Genomic DNA, 8,188 nt, shown 5'->3' on the forward strand with positions numbered 1-8,188 from the left:
AATGTGTTGGCCTCACTGAACTAAGAAGGAAGTCCGTGAAGGACTCATCGGTAAAAACAAGACTCTGAATCGATTGCATCTGCGAATATGTAAATTTGCTTGAATATTAGAGCACTCATGATCAAGGTCGAGAACAGTTTGGCAAATTGGGAAAGGGTGCATGTAAACATAAATAAGGGTTATAAGAAAACTTGAGATGCAAAAGCCAAATAAGGTGAACCAACATATTATTGCATGATTATAGCATGATTAATTTGCACCAAAATATAGTGAAATGATATACTTTACATTCAGTTTTATCATTTTTGATCGGAGTCATTCCTACCTACTGTCTTCATGCATTACCTCACATTATGACCAATCTGCACACTAGAACTCCCTCATACCATTTATTAAATCAACAAGATAACTAGTGATGTCAGTCCAGACGCCAATATTTGTGAAGGGAGAGCGAAACGCTGCAAAACAACAGGCATTTGGTTTGCTCAGCGTACACCTGGCTTCGAACTGCAAATACGTTTAATATGATATTTTCCCAGAGAAGATGTTTTGATAAAGTTAGTTTGATAATAAATATAGTCGATGCATGCGATGAACTTGTGTGATCAGTGCTCGGCGGGAGGAGCCGTGCCTGGATGAATATGCCGATAAAAACTTAATGTTTCACTAGATGTCACTTTTTTTCGATGACTTGTAGCCCGCCTACATAGTGTCGACGTGCGTATGGCGAGATGCGTGTTCCCCTCGGAATCAATCTCCTCATTGACCCAAACCAGGCAAACAAGAATGATATTTTTTCTCTATGTTCTCATATTGAGAAGTAATGGTCTGCATGGAAACACTGTGATAATATGTGAAATTTTTTAAAAAGCGTCACCGGTTTCCAACATTTTCAACAAAACAGACTTATTATCTGAATACTCGAGCGTCTTATTGAACCAAGGCACCAATCCTGGACCCTTGCCGTTAAAAGGGTATCAAAGCATCTAACTTTAATTGGTTTGGATGTGTTGAATTAGGAATCAATATATCTATTTGGTTTGAATCTGTGATCCGATCAGTCATTCAAGCGTTCATCCCCATATCATACGGAAGAAAGACATTGGAGCGAATCGACTATTGCCTGCTAAATCAAATTCCGTTCGTAGTCCTTTTATGTCTTCGTTGACACCAAGGAGTTTTTAACTGTAAATCCACAAAAGAAAAAACATTGTCGCTGGTAATATTGGCACAGGTTTCACGTTCCTGTGCCAGTTTCTGCAGCAGGCGAATATAACTGTTCGACAGAACATATTCTTCCACTGTGAAGAAGACTTGTGGTTGTGGATTTTAGTACTGGGCCGATGTGAACTCAGATGTAACCTGACGCACTGTGATATCTTAAACGATTAGCTGATTACCAAGCCGATATCTTTGGTGTCATTGATATAGGATACCAATCTATGTGATGAAATCGCTACTAATGAGGGTTACTGACCGAGAACAATCATTATCACATCTCAAGGCAATTACGCCACCTACGCGCATGCTACCCGTCATCAGATAAGGTAGTACTTTCAATGTAATAATCAGATGCGATGGTGCACTGGAGACAAATAATGCAATTTCTAACATCATATTTGTTGCAGATTTTTTCTTTTAGAAGATAACGTTAATCGCATTCGTTCGATATGACCTCTGCCCGTATTCGCCAGAACCGACGAAAATTATTAAAATCGTACCATGGCCGTATGACCGTATTACCGCGGACCGTTGATGTAGCAGAACTGGACATTTAGAGTCACCAAAAAAAGTAGTTGGCGATATTGTGAATTTTATGGGGTTTTTTCTTTTCTAAGGAGCAGCGGAGCAACCGTGAGCGCAGTGGAATTTACCTATGCATAATCTAACTGCTTCACCAGGTTGACGATACTATTCAAAGGCTGTAGCAGTAGACCACCTGAGCGATATGGGCACAAACAATGAACTGCCATTGATTACGCTTAATTAGTTCTGCAGGCTATCCTCTACAGTGTTGACGTTGATCACTAATTCAATTACGACTTCTTTCTATGTAGACCAAACTCTGGCGCTAGGATGAGGAGAACGTTATTCCATTCGATAAATACTAGCCTGTTGTTTAACAACCATCCAGCACCGGAACACTTTACCATTACGAAGTGTATGATTTTTTTACGAAAAGGCGATTGTGCAAAAAGACTTCACAGTGCAGATTCACGTAAACCTAATGGTAAGATATCCGCAACTCTGCCTTGACTTCCCAATTATGTTGATGTTAAGATGTCAAGCAGGATGTACCAGTTGATTGTTGAGCAACTGGTTAACCCGATTCAAAAGCCGACATTCACAACAAGCTAATCAACCTTAATCTACGTAAACAGCAGTATGTCCTTGGCACTCAGATTCATTCAAACTTAGTGCTGAGGTTTGTCAACTAATTCGTTAGAGACAAGACGCACAAGGATAAAGTCCTGGTGCAATATTTAGCCGAACTTGTAAGCGAAAACACATGGATCTGTCAGAGTAACTACTATAACCACTGCGGCATATCAATTTCTAGGAGCGGACACATAAAAATGTCGGTCTTCACGAACGACAAAAGACTAGCGTGTCAATATAATTCAGATCAAACATCATCACCAATAAGTCCGTATAAAAAAAGACAAAACGCAGGAAAGCACCACAAGATTTGGACCAAACTTGCCTCAGGCTGGCATGGATACAAACCACATTCAACAAGCGTATTGGCCACATAAAGCATACAGCTCCTTTCGCTACTCAGTTGCTAAAGGCAGCCAAATTACTGGTTCTTCCTCATAAATATCTGGTTTCCTCCCCAGGATATAATCCGCAATATGATTTGCATCAAACAACCTCTTTCCCTGAGTTATGATCATCGCTCGTATTCAATAGATACACCTGACGAATAAAAGCATCATCGCCCAGTTTCATCGCCCATTTTGTAAGTTTTACTTTTTCTTTAGGTACATCAGTTCACCCAAACCCAACCATTTGTGCATACAACAATATGGTTTACAAATATTTCTTCCTTAATCTGTACCAGGCAGAATCATTTCAATCATATCTGAGGACTGCTGCGGCGCTTCACCCGAGGATATGATTTGACACGAAAATCTGAATGCAGAAAATGAAGGGGAAGAAAAAGAAACGACATCCCTTCCCCGAGTAGAATACCCCACCTGATAATTGTTCTGATGGACTGTATTCAACTGGGAGATCAGTTAAGGCAATGCAGGAGATTTTAGCTAGATAATGCAACTGTCTTTATATAGCCTCTCACAGACACTTCAAGTTACCCGAAACTTGGAAAGCCTTTTTATGTTGTAATAGTCTTTCGCTCGATATGCGACAACCTTCACTCATCAAAAAGAATAACGAGGAATAGACACAGTATGTTCTTTTGTACGACTTCCCCTGCCAAGGGAGTATGAATACATTATTGTTACATCTCGACTTTCCTTTCTTCCTCTTGAGACACTACTTTGACAAACTAGAAACATTACCAGCGCTTTCTGCAGCGCAATAGCTGAAATATGAGATTACCAAGGAGTCATGTGAGACTTCGAAAACAGGAATACAGTGGTTTGGACATTATTCTCTCTTCTACTTCTCCTACCGCGCGAGAAAACGTAGTAGTGACTTGTTATCATTTTATGTCGAATTGCTATTCAGGGCTACTTGAAGACTCTTTGCGTTACCTAAAACCTTTACAGTCGGCTTAATAACGGAGATGTGATATTCCAAAAAGGCGTGAGAAAAATCAAGAACTAAGATGAAAAATTAAAAATCAAACCTTCTGCAAGTTCGCAAAACTTTCCCAGATTGTACACCATTGACCTAAAATTGAGTATATGTGCTCAATTTTGCATACGATAAGATCGATCAGCAAATTCTAATGAGATCTCATCGGATGTCTGCCCGAGACTTTTCTCTCATCGACTACTTGAGTGTGCGTTGTACACAATCATTGGAGTTCAATGAATTCCATTAAAAACGAGTTATAGAACTGATGGCACCAGATGATAAATGTAAAGTATATTAATCGTCAACATAAAACACAACAATTTATCTTTTACTTCCAAACAAATATAATGGATAACACGCTATTTTGGCCATGTGCCAACCACTTCATATTCAAGTCGTTTGCAGGGAGCATTTAACACTGTCGCACCATTGCCTCATGGAAGAATACTTAGCTGCATCCTGTAAACTAATATTATATGCCAATTGTTATGGCTCATGAACGCAGTAAATCACATCATACCCCCCCCCCCCGTCATCTTCAATAAGACGTCAATTACTCTTGCTACGAACTGTGTGAGAAGTTAATGAACAATAAACATAGACGTTTGAACGAGGATATAACGATACTGTAACCTATTAGTTCAGTTGGGGTTGTAACTGACAGGAATCATTATCCAGGCGCGGTATGGTGATACATCACATGATAAACATCACATCCAAACGTAGCTCATACATACTGATGATATAAGGACATATTCATCATGTTTATTGAGGTACCCTGCTAGTTTACGTCTTCCGCGTAAATCGTTGGCGTTTTATGAAATTGGTGAGTGTGGGATAAACATTAGTTGGTTACTCGTGTGATTAGTGGCCAGTAGGAAGGATTTATTGCAACATAGGCATTTTTCCTTTTTCTTCAAGACAGGGGAGATGAACTTGTGCACAAACCACCCAAACCTGCTTATTGTAACTTCCGGGCTGTAACATGTTTTACATTCATCAGATATTGGCCTGTTTTTTAGACTGACGGAGCCCCCCCCCCCCCCCTCCCCTGACTAACACTCCTGCTGGCCTATATAATTGTTATGCAGCCAATACTGCCGTCTGCACAGTGAATAAGTATATCTCTAGCTTCAAAACTAGGAGATGGATATCTTCAAATCTGTGCGGATGCATCGCCTCCAACTGATTCACAACAGCACGAATGATATAACTGCAACTTTTCTGAACCTAAAGCCCGATCACTTTTCAAACCAACTTCACCAACTTCCAACTAGCTAATTTCACCCACTTTCCAAATCATATCGCATTTCCCCATCAGTGACCGAATTAATGGTTTTCACGACATTGGGTCCTCGAGCAGGTTGCCGTGGTTAATCAAGCATCACAGAATATCTCCATCTCACTTCTATATCTGATGAAAGTTGCTCAGAAAAGATACTTGCTATTTAGCAGGCGAGTAATTAGCCCGGCCCATCAACGAAGGGCGACATGACTGTTGTGTTTAAGAGGGCCGAGCAACATCCGATTACACTCTTCACGTCACTTTCCTTTTTTTCTTCAAACACCGCCAAATGTGCTCAAGAAGCTTCGTGTTATGCCCGGTTGATGGTTATAATGCTTAACACAGGTAGGTGTTGCCATTAAACAACAGATCCGACCATTCCTCTGTTTTTGCCCGCGCCAATTCTCCCGCCAATTCTATACCCGTTTTGTTTAGTCAAAGACAATGCCTACCTAGAAGTATAGAGTCAGCATGCTATGTTATATTAAACCATATTTCGCCCGAAAGCACGAACGTGATCGAAACACACGGCATCCTTACGGGAAAAAAGGATTTAATAAGGGAATGGAGTTTCTTATATAATGAAAAAGGCCTTTCATTGTTTCCCCATTATGCGTGAGGTGATGACACCAAAGCGAATACATGTTCAGCCGATGGTTACATCACCTCCAATGTCATTTACAAGGTTATTCTGCACTACGACGAACATTATTTTACCATCTCATTTTTGGTGAATGAACAAAAAATTATACATTTCCTCTTGCAAAAATCGCAATATCAAAACAATTTTCTACAGAGTAGCGGGTTTTCGGTTTGTAAATCTTTTGATCTTTGTATTGCGAAACACAGAAGATCGAAGCCAGTCGTTCCAAGCGGACATCTATTTTAATAATCATTCTGGATATTTGGAATCACTGAAAGTTGCATTTTTGATCTCGTATCAACGTATTCCATTCTGAGCCTTATTAAATTTATTTACAGCCATAACTTTAAACCTTCAAATTATCCCACAAGTGACCCAGATTGAATTGATCTGAATAACACTTTTCTTAATCTTGAGAAATTAGGCATTCCAGTAACAGATGGTTTTCCCTTGACATTACCATTTGTCCTATTTATGTCTTGCGAATTGGAATTGACAATCAAATCACGAACAGAGAATTAATCAACTATCCCGTGAGGATTGTAGGGCATGATGTAATAGGAAAGTGGCTAGCTCAGCTCAGAGATCCCTTCGAAAGTCATAATAGTCGAGCTGTTATCATAAAGCCGGTGTGACAGCGGATATAGTCCCCCTGGAGTCATAGTCCGGTAGCATTGTATTTGACCAATTAATCAGCATGATCTATTGTACCGCTAACCCTAACCAAAACATTTAGCAATGCGGGCTATTGTTACACGGACTATCAGCCCTAGGACTACTATCCCCGTCACACCGGTCCAAAATCTTCCGAGCTGGTGTTTCATTCGAAGGATTGAAACCAATGAGTCCGATAATTAACAATGTTAAGCTCAACCAGTACTTTGCTTCGTCCATGATGCAAGGCTCTAAAATTACAGGCAAGGTGTTACAAGTGTGTTCCTCCAGCCTAAGCTAGTATAAAAAGCCAACTGCCAAACGTAGCCCATAAAATGACTAACAAAATAGCTTAAGGTGAGTTATGTGCTCGTTATTCAAGAATTCCTTCCATCATTGCATTAAACAGCACTCTTCGGGCTTTCGAAAGACTAGGGTATCCGCTTGGCTAGATTATCAATGCAGGGCAACAAGCGATGGCAGTGGCATCTTAAAGATTCTCAAGCTATCATCATCCCGTAGAGGAACTGAGCCATAAACGACAGGAAAGGCTGGCCTTAATGTTACATCAGCATCAATTTGCGTCGGATGAAGGCAAAATCAAGGCGGTTTTTGCACGTTTCTGATCGTTCATTTTGTGAGGATGAAACAATACAGATGGGCAATGATGACAAGACGCAATGATGTTGAATCTGTCTCACAAAATTATCAGCCTCGTCTCAAAAAACGTTCAAGACGATCGGTTTGAAATGGAATTCAACTTTAATGCCCACTGTGGGGCGCAGTGACGATTGCTATTGCTGTAATGATGACGATTAAAGAAGAAGCCAGAGCCCAGTTATCCAACCCTGGATCCCTAGTTTCCCTCTTTAAACACGCTCTGGTAATATAACTACTAGACTCACATGTACTAAACAACATCCATCCTTCTAATTTGTAAACTTCTCACTTCTATGAGAGTAAAAACGTCAGATCCAGGCGCCTCAAGTTGCCTCGCCCTGCCTTGGCCTCCAATTACAGCCAGAAAGTCGCCTAATTGAACCTGTAGCAGGATTTAACACAGAGTACAAAGCGATCAGAAGATGCCTCGAGGGCGTAGAAGAAATTAATCGGACTGCCAGTTGAGCACGATTCCTACATTAAGGCAGTTCATGATTTTCTGGAATACCTCGGGAGCGTCGCGGGTTGGAATCGTTGGGCTGATTGATTTTCGATTTTTTATCACTTAACGAACCGATTATTTACCAAAGGCGAAAGCGATGAAACACTTCTTTCATTTGGAACGAAACTAAACATCTTGACCGCTCACTTGAATACGACAGTGAAACGTGTCGTAACAATATTGTTTCATTACATCTAATTTTCAATGATATCGTGCATGAACAGCAATCTGGGCAGTTGCAAGTGTACCAAAGGCGCAGCGAAGTCAACTCCTCCAGAGTCAAGATGGTAAGAACGTCGGCCGAAATAACGATTTCCACTACTACAAGTGCGTCTACTCTGCACTGACGACAAATGCTTTACGACTGTTCATACTGCGCAACCCACGCAAGGCGAAATAAACATACTGCATGTCTGCAGTATGCGTGATTAATGATCTCTGTTTAATCCTGCGATTAGTTCCCAGTACGAAAACTATCATTAATCTTATATCATGACGCATTGATATCGGTTACACTTAAGTACGAGATGGCTTCAAGTGTAATAGTAGATGGTGTATGACATAGTGACATTCACAAGAGATCACTACCTGAGATGGGATTCATATCGATTGAGCACGAAAGATCATTTTGAACAAACAGACGAAAGGAACCGATTCCTAAGATCACAAAGTACAAAGG

Source organism: Lineus longissimus, chromosome 7 (assembly GCF_910592395.1).
Source record: "Lineus longissimus chromosome 7, tnLinLong1.2, whole genome shotgun sequence".
Classification (NCBI taxonomy): domain Eukaryota; kingdom Metazoa; phylum Nemertea; class Pilidiophora; order Heteronemertea; family Lineidae; genus Lineus; species Lineus longissimus.